This window comes from Gallinula chloropus (genome assembly GCF_964237585.1).
Source record: "Gallinula chloropus genome assembly, chromosome: Z".
Classification (NCBI taxonomy): domain Eukaryota; kingdom Metazoa; phylum Chordata; class Aves; order Gruiformes; family Rallidae; genus Gallinula; species Gallinula chloropus.
Genome location: NC_140089.1, coordinates 863,651 through 878,783, shown reverse-complemented (window position 1 = coordinate 878,783; position 15,133 = coordinate 863,651).

Sequence of the window (15,133 nt, the reverse complement as noted above, 5' to 3'; positions counted from 1 at the left end):
CTGAGGAGAGCTCAGAGGCGTGTTTGGAGGGCAAAGAAGTCTCCACCTGAGCCACGCTCTCCTCCTGGTCGTGCAGGTGGAAGAACAGGGACATCAGGCTCCTCCGCACTGCCGCCTTCATCTGCTTTCTGTGGGTGCTGACTGCGAGCCCCATCGCATCTCTGTAGAGGAGGATGGAGTGCTCTCGCACGCAGCTGGACTCCTAGGAGGAGGGAAGGAAGAGGGGAGGGCCTCAGTCCTCGCTCCTCCAAGCCCATGGGGAGGAGATGAATGCTTGCAGCTCTGCCTCTGCAGTGAGGAGAAGTCCTCAGTGGGCAGTGGCCACGCGTGGAGAGGGCCGCGTGCCCCCGGCCCACACACACGTGCCCGTGGTGGTGTGTGAAGCAAGCCTCTCCCGCTGCCTTACGTTGTCAAAGAGCGGCAGGAGCATCTCAGGCAGCTGCAGAGCGATGGGGAGAGCCATCTCCCTGTCCACCAGGCAGAGCATGTTGCTGAGGACCGTCAGGGCCGCCATCCTGATGTTGCAGTCATCGACCCTCAGCTGCTGCAAGACGTCTGTCAGCAGGATTCCCAGAGCTGCTGCCTACACGAAGGACAGGGTGTAATGCTGTGATGCAGTCCAGGACCATGTGGGCCAAGCCGCTCTGCATGGAGAGGGTGCAGTGCCAGGTGGGCAGAGATCTCTGAGCGTGCGGCACAGCCTAGGGCCCAGCCTCAAGTGCTCCGGGGCAGCCGGACAGGGCAGCGGGGGCAGTGGGCACCGCTCCCAGCGCTCCCGGTCCCCGTCACGGCCTGAGCGAGCCTCTGCGTGCACCACCGCCTGCAGCCCAGCCCTGGGTGGACGCTCTCCCCGAGCCCGGCTGCCCCTGCTCACGTGCTGCTTGGGTCTCCTGGAGAGCCTGACGAGGCTGCTGAGCGTCATCCTGCGCAGCACCAAGTTCTGGCTCTGCAGCTGGACCTTGAGGACGCGCAGGACGTGTCTGTCGAGGGGGTCAGAGCCGATGCAGTCCAGCAGCTGAAACGCAAGCAGCAGCAGCAGAGTGAGCGCCTGGCACAGCCGGCCAAGCTGCCGGACGGCTCAGGGCAGGGCACCAGGGCTGGTCACGGCCCAGGCTGGGGCAGCAGCCCAGCTCAACCCCCTGCCACCAGAGAGGCAGCGCGTGCACGAGGCCCACCTCGACAAAGACAGCCATGGCACCCATGTCCTGGTAGTTCTGTTCCCGGCAGAGGTGTACGAGCGCCTGTTCAAACACACAGTAGCACAGCTTCCTTCCCTGCGAGCGCAGCGCCCTGGCCAGGAGAAGAAAGCACTGTCAGCACTGAGCTGGGCAGGCAAACCCCTCTGGGCCTGCCCGCCCCAGTCCTGACTCCACAGGCCTGGCCAGGCCGGACGGGGCTGCGGCTGCGCCTGGCGTTGGCTGCTTGAACCCCGCCGCTCAGGAGGAAGGGGATCGTGCGGTGGGGGGGCATCCTCTGAGGGAGACAGAGGCGCTGCGGGAGACAGAGGCCACTGCCAAGGCTGTCACCTAGTCAGCACGCCGATCCCGGTGTGGAAGGTGTCGGGGCTCTGCAGCATGGGCCAGGCATCCTGCCTCCACATGTCTTCAACCAGCGAGGTGCCACCCACGGCACAGAAGAGAGTCTGCATGGTGGTCACCGCCGTCCTGCGTGGAGAGCAAGGGGCGGTCAAAGGTGGAGCCCTGGCACTGGCTGCAGGGCAGAGACCAGGGAGGAGGGACAACGCACATGACGCAGTTGGCCACAGAAAGATTTTCCTCTCCGCACACAGTGTGCGAGGGGCAGCAGCTCTCCTGCTTGCACTTCAGGAAGAGAGAGATCTGCAGGACCACTGCAATGAAGAGCTCCCCAAAGAAGTACTGCACGCATGGGGAGTTGAGGGGCACCTGGAAGATCTCCTGCAGAGCACAGCTGATCTGTAGAAAACAACCAGGGAGTGCTCTCACTGCAGGGCTGTCCCTGGGGCAGTGCCCGGGCCTGGGGGCCTCAGGGGCTGTGCTGAGCTGGGGGAGGTGCTGGGCCAGAGCCTAGGGCAGCTCTGGGGACTCGGTTCCCGTTCGTGGCGCAGGCACATGAGGCTCAACAGTGTGGAGAGAAGAGCCCAGCCAGCCCCACTGGCCCTGCCGGCTGCCCTGGGCTTCCCTTCCCCAGCCCTGCTGCCTGCTCTGGGCCGGCAGCTGCCCTGGCCCAGGCTTCCCTGCTGCCGAGCAGGCAGGAGGCTGCAGGGCTGGGCTGCCTGCCTGTGTGCTGCAGGGCCAAGCAGGATGCCCCGGGCCCAGGAGCCCCAGGGGAGGTCTGGGTTTGGGGGCCGTGGGGAGGAGGAGGGCCTGGGGGAGGAGTACTCAGAGCCCTGGGAAGCCTGAGTGGACCTCATCCAGACACTCACAGCCAGGAAGGGGAAACAGTGGCTCTTTCCAGACAATTTGAAGGCGGTGGTCTCGTGGTATTGGATCTGCAGCATCTCCTTGAATGCATATTCTGCAACGAGGGGGTCGGAGGCCAATATTCTCCACAGAGCCCTTGCAGAGCTGCAGAGCCAGAGCACACGTTCAGTAGGGTCCACCTGGGCCACCACCCCTTCCGCTTGGGCAGGCGTGGAGGTCGTCACCTGCCCCTGGGGCTGAGGGGCCACATACCTGTCACAGTGCGGGGAAGCCTCCAGCAGAGCAACGGTCACCTCCAGAGGGTGCAGGCGGGTCAGCTGGAGCAGGGTCTTCCTCAGGATGTCCCTCAGGAGCAGATTGTGGCTGTTGGCTAGCATATGCCTATGGATGGCCCTCACTATCAATTTCACCTGGTAGAGGTAGGGGGGTGGAGCGGGGTGAGGCACAGCCACGGCCCCAGCAGCTGCCAGGAACTGCTTCCTTGCCGTCGTTCTTCGCCGGCCTCAGATGCCACCCGTTGGATGCTCCCAGGGCCTGGCCTCGGGGTAGGGGGAACGGCCCCTGGAGTGCAGGCAGGTGGGGCGATCCAGCTGCGTGATGCCTACCTCGCTCAGTGCCGAGGATGGGTCTCTCAAGACTGCCTCTATCATGTTGGCCACCGGCCAGAGCTCAGAGACCCTTGGCTGCGCTATGTTGCTCAGGAAGGTGAGGAGGAGTTCGGTCCTCTCAGCTGGGAGGAGGAAGTGCCCAAATATCTGTGGGAGAGAGGGAGGGAGGGAGGGAGGGGTGTCGCACTGAGTGCCTGGTGGTGGGGCACAGCTGAGCGGTGGGGCCGGCTCTGGAGGAAACCAGGGCAGCGCTGGCCCCCTGGCCCAGGACAAGCACCGTCAGCGGCAGCTGGTGCGGGGTGGTGGCGGCTGTGGGGCTGTGCAGAGGGAGCTGCCCTGTGGGCTGAAGGAGGGGGGCCGTGGGGCACTGGCTCTGCTGGCAGCCAGAGCTCGCCAGTGGCCAGGACAACCGGAGCTGCCGCATGGACGCTGGGTTAAAGCCTTCTGCTACTCCCTCCCTGTGGAGACGTGGTTGGACCCCACAGGCTGATGGGTGGGAGGCCATGCCAGCCCCTGCCATGCCTGATGCACAGGGTCTTGCGAGTCTCCTGCCAGCTCCCCAGCCACGACCCCCAGCAGGGGAGGAGCTCCTTACCACTGCATCATCATCGTTGACCGCCTTAGGCGAGAAGGTGCAAAGCATTTCCATCTCCACTGGTGTCATTGGGTTCATACATATTACGTATCTGCCTGGGCAGGAGGGGAAGGGCACAGTGAGTGACGGGAACAGGCAGTTGGAGACAGCAGGTGAGGGGCATCAAGCAGAGCTCGCTGCCTGGCTCTCCACTCTGCGGGGAGTCGGAGATGTGCAGGAGATGGGGCAGTGGGTCCATGGGGAGGAGGAGAGCTGCCTCGTAGGCTGCAGAAGGGCAGGAGAGTTCGGGCCGGTGGTCTGCTCCCGAGGAGGAGAGGAGCCCCAGGATGCCGCTGCCACAAGGGTTCTCAGGCTGGGCCCAATGCCACCGCTCCAAGGTGGGCTGCGTGGGCCCTGGGCTAGGAGCAGCAGGGCAGCTCCCCAGCTCCCACCTCGGAGGAGTTTGCTGCTCCATCCTCTTGCAGAGGCTGGGGGGGCACAGTGTGCAGCGCCTGGCCTGGGCACTTGGGAACGGAAAGCCACAGCCCCCCCCCCAGCGCCTCTTACTCTCTCGCAGCATGGGAAACCTGAGCCAGATATGCAGCCCCTCCTCAGCCATGCTGCTGATCTCCTCGTCCTCCTCCGCACAGCACAGGGTAAAGTGTGCCATCATCTCTGCCAAGACTTCTAGAGTTTTCTCGCTGGAGAAGAAGAAGTACTTGGACCTCCTCAACACCTGTAGGAGCAAGCAAGGAGCAGTAACAGGGTCAAGTGGCAGCAGGCAGGAGGAAAGCCCCAGCTGCTGAGAATGGGTTCGGGGCTGAGCACAGCGGGAGCCAGAGCTCTGGAGCGCTCTGCCCTGCTCCGCACCCTGCAGAGACCCAGCCTGTGGCAGCTGCGCCGAGCTGCGAGGAGCACGCTGCCTGCATGTGAAGCCACCCTGGTGCAGGTGGCCTGCAGTGCAGGCCCCTTACCTTCAGGATCGAATGGGGATTCAACATCCGGCTCAGGCTGACAAGGGTAGACACAGCCCTCTGGCGCCTGTCCACTTCAGGGGACGTTAGGAAGGGCAGCAGGGCCTGCGAAGGGAAAAGCTGCTGCTCTGTGTCGGGAAACAGCGGCGGCTCCCGGAGCGGTAGCTTTGCCAGGTGCCTGGCAGGGTTTATGCCTCCCTGGGCAGCAGGAAGGCCTGGAGCGGGGTCTGGCCACCTCTCCACCTTGGGGACCGCTGCTGACCAGCCGGGACTTGCTGCAGGCAGGGATGTAGCCAGATCCCACCCCCAGCCACCTCTGCACCTTTCCACACACTCCTCCAAAACGGCCACGTGGCCCCTCTCCGGGAGGACAGGGACTTCCATGGCAGCCTGCACCAGGGAGCCTGGGCTACAGCCCACAGAGAGGCCGAGAGACAACAGCTGTGGGGCTGGGGTCCCCCGGCACTGCGGTCGCGCCCCAGCGCGTCTCCCCCCTGCTTTGGTTCCCGGCTGGGGCGTGCACGCTCCAGGCCACTGCGTCTCTTTGAGGCAGCCAAGGGACCCAGTCAGCTCTGTCATGGCAGGTGCCTGACCTTCAAGATGATCTCCACTGTCAGGAGTGTGGTTTCTGGCGAATCCGCGTACACCATCATCTGCAGCACGCTGCCCAGAGTTTGCTGGATCTGTCAGGGGACACAGAAGGCTGCACACCTGCCCTTCTTCCCTGGAGGAAGTGGGCTTGGACGCCTTCCACTGAGGGGCCCTCAGCTGCCCTCCAGTGCCCAGGAGAGGCCTCAGGGTCCCCCTGGCCTTCTGGCTTCTCCTGTCACCTTTCAGCAGCCGAGGCCAACCAGGAAAACCCACACAGGGACCACCTGGCTCACGGGCTCTCGGTGGCTCGCCCGCTGCTAACCTGAGCAGTGAGTTCAGTTTCTTGACCACCCGTCTCTTGTGAAGGAAGACAGAAGGTGCCGGAGATGCAGGGGGTAAGGTAGTCGTACGTAGATTGGATGTCACTGCAGCAAGGAGAGAAGGTGACGGTTGGATGCTCAGGCTTCCACGTCCACAAAGGTGGCGGCAGACAGTGGAGCTGGCAGTCCCTGGGGTGGTCGCCATAGGAGGCGGGGAAGGAATGTGTGGGGGCAGCTCCTCCCTCAGGCAGATCAACGCTTCCTCCCAGCTCAGTGGCATCTGCAAACCCACTGAGGGAACATCCCATCCCTTCCTCCAGGTCACGGATAAAGATGTTGAACAGAACTGGAGCCAGGACTGAGCCCTGGGGGTGCCGCTCGTGACCGGCCTCCAGCTGCCTTTGGCTCCATTCAGCCTTTGGGCCCGGCCATCCAGCCAGTTTCCAACCCAGCTGAGGCTCACCCTGTCCTGGCCAGTGGTGTTCAGTTTCCCCACTCTGCCAGGATTGCTGGTGGATCACGGAAAAGGCTTTGACAAGCACGTCTGCCAGCTCCCTCAATACCCCTGTTCCATCAAGCCCATGTCCTGGGGCAGGTACCTCATTGCAGTGATGGCGAGAATGGCTTGCTTCCTCACCACGTCACCCGTGCTGAGAAGGGGCTCCTGTGGCCACAGTACCTGGAGAGGGAGAGCACAGCCGGGATGGGGCACGGAAGCTGCCAGCGCCCAGCACCCATCTGCAGGGTGGGCAGATCCCCAGTGCCCCCAGGCCAGCGATGGCACCCGGAGCGGCCGCTTGCTCTGCAGGGGCCCCTTGGCAGGCCGGGCTCTTCCCACGGGTGCCCGGCTCAGCCTCCCTCCTCCTTGGGCACAGAGGCCCGAGCGCTGTCCTTACTGCCGGGACGCTGCTCGGGCAGCTTTGCCCCCCTCTCCCATCCCCAGCCCCCTTCCCGTCCCCAGCCCCACGGGACATCTCCTCACCTGCATTTTCTCCACCATCTTTTGTGTTGTTTCATAAGCGGGCAAGTACCTGCCCTGTCTCCAGGCTCTGCAGAGCGTGCGGATGGAGGCCAGAAACCTCAGCTTGCAGGGCTCTTCCTGACAGTCGGGAAGGAGAGAGACAGGGAGGGTGAGGGGGCAGAGGCACAGCCAGCAGGAGCAGGGGCTCGAGGGGCTGCAGGGGAGCATCTCTGCGCGGCCAGCAGCCATCCAGGAGCCCGTGGCCAGGCTGCGGGCACCCAGCTGGCAGCAGCAGGAAGGGCCGTGCTGACAGCGTCTGCGCTTACCTCCACGGTGCCGTGGAGGCAGGCCAAGAAGTATTTGTAGGCTTCCTCTTCCTTACCCTCCAGCTCGGGGCTGGAGGCAGGAGAAGCAGCAGCTGCCATGCTCATGACCAGCTCAAGAGCTTCCTGAGCAGAGTAGTGCTGCCAGGCTGCCACCCAGCCTACCTGCCTGGGGCCCGGCTCAGCAGCCCAGGTCACAAAGGGCCCAACTGTTCCCCACTGGCCTCCATGGCAACCCGGGCTCCCCCAGGGGAGCTGACCTGCTGCTCACGCTGGCCATGGACTCCCAGCCCTCTGCTCGCTTCCCCCGCTGCAGGCAGGACTCCCCAGCCCCCGGTTCTCCTCCTGCAGCCGGAGGCCTGAGTCCTGCCTGTGCAGTCAGTGGGCTTCCTCTTGCACCCTGCCCACCGGCCAGAAATGGGTCCTCAATCCCTGCCCCGGACAGGGACATCTTTCATTAGACTGGCTTGCTCAGGGCTCCGTCCAACTGTGGCCATGAAGGTTTCTCTTTTTAAGCATTACTATTACTGTTGTACGGTCTGCCCATACGTGACACGTGCCCCCTTGACCTTATGGGGCAGAGATTGATGGGGAGTAAAAATGACAGCAGATTTTTGACAGGGGCCACTGTGTTGCAGGGCGTTAAACATCCCACCTGAACATTGACATGGTTAACTGAGAAACCTGTGTGGGTGGCTCAGTGGGCCCTGCCTCTGGAAAAATTACAGGCCCTGCGAAACTCAGTGAATGAGCAATTGGCGTGGGACATACTGAACCATCCAACAGGCCTTGGAATATGCCTGTGTTTGTGGTACAGGAAAAATCAGGCAAATGGTGACTTCTACATGGCCCAAGGCAAGTAAATGCAGTCATGGCAACTATGGGAGCCTTGCAAGCAGGACTTCCCTCACCGGCAATGATACCTATGGACTGGGATATAGTAGTTAAGGATTTGAAAGACTGCTTCTTTACTATGCCCTTGGCCCCTCTGGACAAGGAGAAATTTACCTTTACCAACTGTAAATCATAATGAGCCTGCAAAGAGGGATCATTGGAAAGTTCTGCCTCAAGGTATGAAGCAGTCGCCTACCATCTGTCAGTGTCTTGTTGCTCCAGCACTATCCCCGGTGCGTGAGGCCTACCTGGCAGGGTATTGCTATCACGATATGGGTGACATCTTGCTAGCCGCAGACACTGCAGAGCAGTTACAAACCATCAACAAGCAGCCATTTGCAGACTGCGACAATTTGGTCTGGTCATTCCCCCAGAGACAGTTCAGAAAGCAGTCCCATGGAAATACCTGGGCATGACTGTGGCTGCAAGGCAGGTAAAGCTGCAGCCTGTCAAGCTGAACATGAAAATCAAAATCCTTAATGATATCCAGAAATGATGAGGATGTCAGGGAAGACAGCAGGCCTGCCGGCAGCCTAGCTCTCCTCACTGAAGACGCAGGCCCTGACAATATCCTTGTGTTTCCATGAGACAAGAAAAGTTACTCATGCTGAGAGGATTTTGAGAATCACATTCTCAAAACACAGAGGCCTTGATGATAGGGGTACAGGCTGCCCTAAACCAAGAAGAAGGGATGGGAAAGTACTTTGGAGTAGCGGACCTTGTTAAGAACCAGCCATAGTAAGCTGGTCAAAACAGCAGGTGTGCGGATGCTTTTAGGCATCAAAGGTAAACTAACGATATTTAGCTGTGAGATGTGTTTATCAGAACTCATTATAATCACTAACCAATCAGTGGGGTGTAAACACTGGATGTAACCAGTTAGCAGTTTTTCAGCTTGCCACGTTTGCAGTAACAAATGGCAATGATCTGTGTGATTTCATCCAATAAAGGGCTTCACCTAAAATTCATAGTGAATTGCGTGTTGCCCATCGCCCACCTCCACATGGGGATATTAAATTGGATTCGACCCTGCTTGGGACTTACCAACTCACCATTGCAACCTTTCCTAGAATTGCTAAAGCATTCTAGTGACCCCAATGAACCTAAGCAATTAACAAAAGAGGCACGAGATGTCCTACATCTTGTGGAGCAAGCCCTGAGTTACAAATCCTGTGTGAACAGGATTGACTTGTCCTGTGAAGTACAAGTATTTGTGTTAATTGACAAGTTCATACTATTTTCTCTATTGGCACAACGGAATGAAAAATGGGCTGATCCTTTGCATGCTTTAGAATGGTTATTTTTACCATTCCCTTCTTGAAAAACAGCCCCTGGATTGTTTGAATTGATTGCTGACGTTATTATAAGCACCAGGAAAAGATGTGTTGAGCTGACCGGGAGAGACCCTGGCCGAATTGTTTTACCTGTACAGAATTGGCACTTTCAATGCTGTTTTGCCAACAATTAGGAGCTACAAGCTGCCCTAGCTGGATTTGAGGGACAGGTTACTTAGCACCTGCCCTCACACCTTCTGCTAAAATTAGCAGAAGAAATACCTTTTGGCCAGAAGCTGCTCAGCCAATCTGAACCCGTACCTGGTCCAACAGTCTTTACAGATGGATCAGGAAGAACAGGAAAGGCTGCAGTAGTCTGGCACGAGAAGGGACAGTGGGAATCTGAACTAGTGCTGGAACAAGGGTCTCCCCAAGCAGTACAATTGCCCGCTGTGGCTTTAGCCTTTGAACTGTTTCCAGGCCCTGTAAATATTGTTACTGACTCAGCCTATATAGCAAATTTAGTGAAATGGTTGGATAAGGTGGTTCTTGCCGCCTTGGACAATCGAGGACTGTTTGCAGCGTTGCTGGCTCTGTGGAAGTTGATACAGCAAAGACAAGAACTGTATTTTGTTGCAGCTTTGGCAATGGGGTGTTACACACGTTAATGGGTTTGGGTGCTTGAAATACGTGCCTCTAACTGCGGGTACGGACTCTCATGCACTGGTAGCGACGGCCCACGCAGGGGAAACTGGAGAGGATGTTATTCAACACTTCCAAAAGGCATTTTCCATTTTGGGGGTGCCAGGGCAAGTGAAAACAGACAGTGGTCCAGCGTATGTTTCATGGAAAGTCCAGTGGGTTTTTGCTTTGTGGGGAGGTTCTCACATTACTGGTATTCCTCATTCCCCAGCGGGACAAGCAATCGTTGGCACACTGAAGCATCAGCTTCAAAGACAACAAGGGGGAATGTTGGGAGAACCACCACAGGCACGGCTGGACAAAGGCCTTAATGTTCTTAACTTGTGATCTTGCAGACATGACTCTGATGTTCCTCCAACTTTTCTTCACTTCCCTTCTCTTCTCCTTTTTTCTAAATCGACCCTGCAAAAAGGAATTAGGGTCCAAATAAAAGGCCCAGTCACGGGCCAATGGTCTGGCCCGCACAACCTTTTGACCTGGGGAAGGGGCTATGCTTGTGTCTCTACAGATCATGGACCACAGTGGGTGCCTGCAAAAACTGTGAAGCCCCTGTTACCTGAATAGAGGGGAGGTACCTGCTGCCAGCTTGTTTCTTCTGGGAGCTGCTGCTACAAAGGGTTTGACTCAATGAAATAAGGTAGCCTGTTTGTTGGCAAAGCAAACAAATGCAACAGCAAAGATACTAAGTGCCCTGGCTACAGCCGTGGATTCTGTGAGACATGCCACCTTACAGAACCGTGCAGTAACTGACTTTTTGTTACTGGCTCATGGGCAGGGATGTCAGGATTTTGGTGGCATGAGCTGCAGGAATCTGTCTGACCACTCTCAGTCAGTTCACGTGAGCCTTCAAGAATTAAGAGATCAACCACAAAAGACACAAAAAGAAAAGGGATTCTTTGGGCTGGACAGCTTGTTTAATGAGGGGGGGTTTCAGGATGGATGTTGTCAATGGTCAAAGCAGGATTATTGGTTTTGGTGATTGTAGTAGTTGTCTTACTCCTACTGCCGTGTTTGTGGAGCTTTCTGCCAGGGGCCCTGCAGAAATGTCTACAGGCAGGTTTTGTGAGACAGATACAAATGGGGGAATTGCTGGAGGAGGCATCAGGTCTGCCAGCAACCTGGTCCTGATGGCCAAAGAAACTGACCTTGACAAGATTCCTGCATCCCCTTGAGATAGAGAAATCACCCCCTGTGTAACAAGGCCACAGAACAGGGTGATAGTGAGGACCAGGTGCAGACTGGTTGGAACCAAGCAGAAGGCGGAACAAGATGCCCAGTGGACAAAGTGTAAAATGACCCTTCAGCCTATAGTGCTCTGATGTGTTGTTTGGTTGGTCCTATAAAGAGTCTGTGCAGCTGCAATAAAGACACTGGGGCATGCTAAAATACACTGCATGGTGTGTCGTGTCTGCCTCTGCATCGACACCACGGTTTGTATTTGAATGCTTTGTATGTAAACAGGAGGTTGTTGTGCAATTTGGAAAGGATATTTGATGTGGTGAGTGGGAGAGAAACTGAGTGGGAGACCTCCTCCCTGTCACACAGGAGCCCGGGGTTTGATTCTCAGTGGAGTCGCTGCTCTGGTGGCACTGACTGATTGGACTTGACTCTGGATATTGTCACACGGAACTGAGTATTGAAAAGTGATGTGGATTTGACAGACTGTGGGAGTGAACTGAGTTAACTCTGATGTGAGTGGTGAGTGACTGAGCTGCAGCATATCTGCGAGAGAGGGAGAAAAATTCCTGCTGAGATTTATGGTTTGTTTTTGTTCGGTGTGATCAGTTTGAAACTGAGAATGTATTAGGACGGAGAGCAAATGAAATATGTAATATTGAAATACGTGAAATACTGTAATCAATGGTGGCCACTTTATAAACCAGACAGTGGGGGGAAATGGCCACTGAATGGGACTCTAAATTACACTACTATCTCACAGTGAATGCTGGTTTTAAGAAGGGAAGGAAAATGGGAGGAGGCCTCATATGTTCTTTACCCTTAAAAGTCATCTGGAGTGGCAAAGGGATTGTGGGTTAGTTCCCCCCCCCCCCCCCAGGATCCTCTGGTTCTAGCATTAGAACAGGAAAAGAGAAGAGACAACCTGGGGAGGTTAAAATGATGCTGTTCAGCTGGCGGTGTAGGGCAGTGATGTACTAACAAACACCAAACATGCCAGACAGCGGCTTGGAGAGACCTGAGGATTTCATGCCCCCTCCCTCCCCTAACCATACAGAAACATCACAAGGGATTTCGGAGGAAGAGGAGCAAGAAGGAGCTAAGGGATTTACCCTTATTACTTCTAGGACCCATAGCAAGGTGGGCCCCATAATCCAGGCAGCCCTGAGGCAAACAGGGGGCTCCGAGTTGGATTAAAGTCCCTTTTACTGAGAGTGATTTGAATGCATGGGAACAAGAGGGAAAAGAGTATCAGGACCTGATTGTAAAGACTCAGGACCCTGACTGGCAGGATAGAGATGCAATGCCAGGTGCAATGACAGAAAGAGAAAAGCAGTTGGTTGTGAAAACAGCCAGAATGCAGGTGCAAGCTCCAACTCCAGCGGGAACGTTGGGGGAATGGGGGGAACAATATATTCCCTGATGGATTCAGGATGGGACGCGAATGACAGTGGTGATTATCAACAGTTGAAGCAATATCAGGCATGGGTGAAGTTTGGTTTGGAAAATGCAGTCCCCAAAGCAGTAACTTGGTCGGCTCTAGATGCTGTGAAACAGAATCACTCAGAGACTCCTACGGAGTTCTTTGAAAGACTAAGGCTGGCAACGCGCAGACACACCACCCTGGACCCCTCATCACACAAAGCCCAACCACAGCTGGTCTCACTGTTTATGGGACAGTCTGATGACATCCACAAGAAGCTACAGAAGTTCAGGGAGCCAGATACATGGGAGAGAGAAAAACTCACTGAAGAAGCATGGAGAGCATTCAGGAACAGGGAAAGCAATGAGAAAAGGAAATCAGAAAGGAGAATAACCAACGCTACTGTTGCAGCTTTGGAGCAATGCAGGTTAGGAGAAGGGGGCTGCAGGGACTGGATAGAGACCAATGAGCCTGGGGCAAGAAAAAGGGGCACTGGAAAAATGAACGTGCAGAAAAATGCAGAGAAAAGGGGGGTAGAAAAGGAAGAGCCTAATGTGGTGAATGCTGAAGACTGATGGGGAGCTGGGGGAATCTACCTGAGCAGATCCACTGGTTATACTAACACTGGGGGAAAAACAAAAAACACAGTAGAATTTTTAGTAGATACAGGAGCAACGTTTTCTGTTTTAAATCAGGCATTAGTACCAGTAAGTTATGACTGTGTGGTGGTAAAAAGGGCTACTTGAAAAGGCATATTTCTGTGAACCCTTGAAATTTAAACTTGGGAAACAGGTGGGGATTCACTAATTCCTGGATATGCCCAATTCCCCAAAAGCACTCTTGGGAAGAGATTTATTAGAACAATTGGAAGCTGTAATTCAATTTGAAAATGGGAAGATTACTCTGGAGGTAAATGATCAGCAATATATATAAATCATGAGTTTATTGTTAACTAATGTTCCCACAGAAAGAAAGATTAGCAAAGGAATCACAGATCAAGTATATCCAGGAGTATGGGAACCGATGGACCTGGGAGAGCAAAAGTGCTCCACCTGTGGAGGTAAAACTCAAAGAAGGATGACAGCCGGTAAGAATTCAACAGTATCCTCTGAAGAGGGAAGACAGGGAGGGAATTTGGCCAGTAATTAAAATTTTTGCAGCTATGATTGCCAAGAGAGTGAGCGTCCAATTTTATTACTCCTATACTACATGTGCACAAACCTGGCGGGTCATATCGAGTGGAGCAAGACTATAAATAAAATAACCAAAGACCTCTGCCCAGTGGTAGCAAAGCCATACACCTTGCTGACTGTAGTAACACCTGATCTAACCTGGTAATACACCTGTTTTAGACCTGAAGGATGCTTTCTTTTGCCTCCCTCTCCATGAAGCCAGCCAGAAATATTTGCATTTGCGTGGGAAAACCCCAAAGGCCGGTGCAAAACTCAGCTCACCTGGACAGTGCTGCCACCAGGATGCAAAACCAGCCCTACTAACCACCCAACAAAAGCACCTTCAGTGCAATAAGGAAGCTATACAAGCCTTTGAACAGCTAAAAAGGGCCCTGATGTCAGCTCCGGCCTTGGGACTTCCAGATGGGAGGAAGCCATTTTTTCTCTTCTCCTGTGGAAAACAAGGAATTGCTCTAGAGATGCGAGCACAAGATCTAGGCCCACACTGTCAGGCAGGCGCCTGGTTTTCCAAACACCTGGACATGACTGCAAAGGGTTGGCCTGGATGTTTACAGGTGGTCGCAGCTGTAGTGCTGAACAAGAAGCCCAAAAATAACTTACTTGCGCCAGAAAATAACTGTGTTAGTATCTCATACAGTCAGGCTGTAATAGTAGAGCAAGATGATGTGGAAATCACTGTCACTAACATCGCCAACCCAGCCTCTCTTCTCAGTGGAAACAGGAGAACCAGTACATCATGATTGTTTGGAAACTATCGAAGCAGGATATTCCAGCTGTTCAGACCTGAAAGACAGCCCAGTGGAAGGCACAGAAAACTGGTTCACAGATGGGAGCAGCCATGTCCTAGGCAGTAAGAGATGCGCTGGCTGTGCCGTCACCACCAGTCAAGAAGTGCCTTAGAATCAGCCAAAAGCCAGACTGTGAACATTGATACAGACTCCAAGTATGCCTTTGGAGATGTGCATGCACATGGAGCTCTTTGGAAGGAAAGAGGACTTCTGATGTCTCAAGGAAAAGGTATTAAACATGCAGAAGAGATCCTGAAATTGCTGGAAGCAGTCCAGCTTCCTGAGAAAGCGGCAATCGTGCACATGAAAGCACAGCAGAAAGTGAGGTCAGGATTGGAAAGGGGAATGAGCTGGTGAACACAGAGGCAAAACAAGCAGCCAAAAGAGAGGTAAGAACAGAAGGGCCTTTGGTCCCTGACAGGCGAATCTCTTTAGGTGGTAAGCCAGAACATACCAAGGAAGATCAAAAACTCATCACAGACCTGGAAGGGTCATATTATGAAGAGGGATAGGCTCTCACCCCAGAGGGGAAACTAATTGTTGCCTCTTCCTTAATATGGTCCTTAGTAAGGGAAGAACATAGGAAAGGGGCACAATCCCCTCCCCAGACCTGCTGGCCACGCTGGGCCTGGCACAAGCCAGGATGCCCTTGGCCTTCCTGGCCCCCGGGCACACTGCTGGCTCGTGGTCAGTCACAGTCACCCAACACCCCCAGGGCCTTCTCTGCCTGACAGCTCTCCAGACAGTCTCCCCCAGCCTGGAGCGCTGCCTGGGCTTGTTCTGTCCCATGGGCAGGACTCTGCCTTTGGCCTTGTTAAAATTCATCTATGCTGCATGTGGTGATGCTGTGTTGGCAGGAGCATGTTTGGTGACTCTCCCCTGGGTGTGATGAGTGCAGTTGTACTTCTGGCCTGTAAGCGCAACACTTTC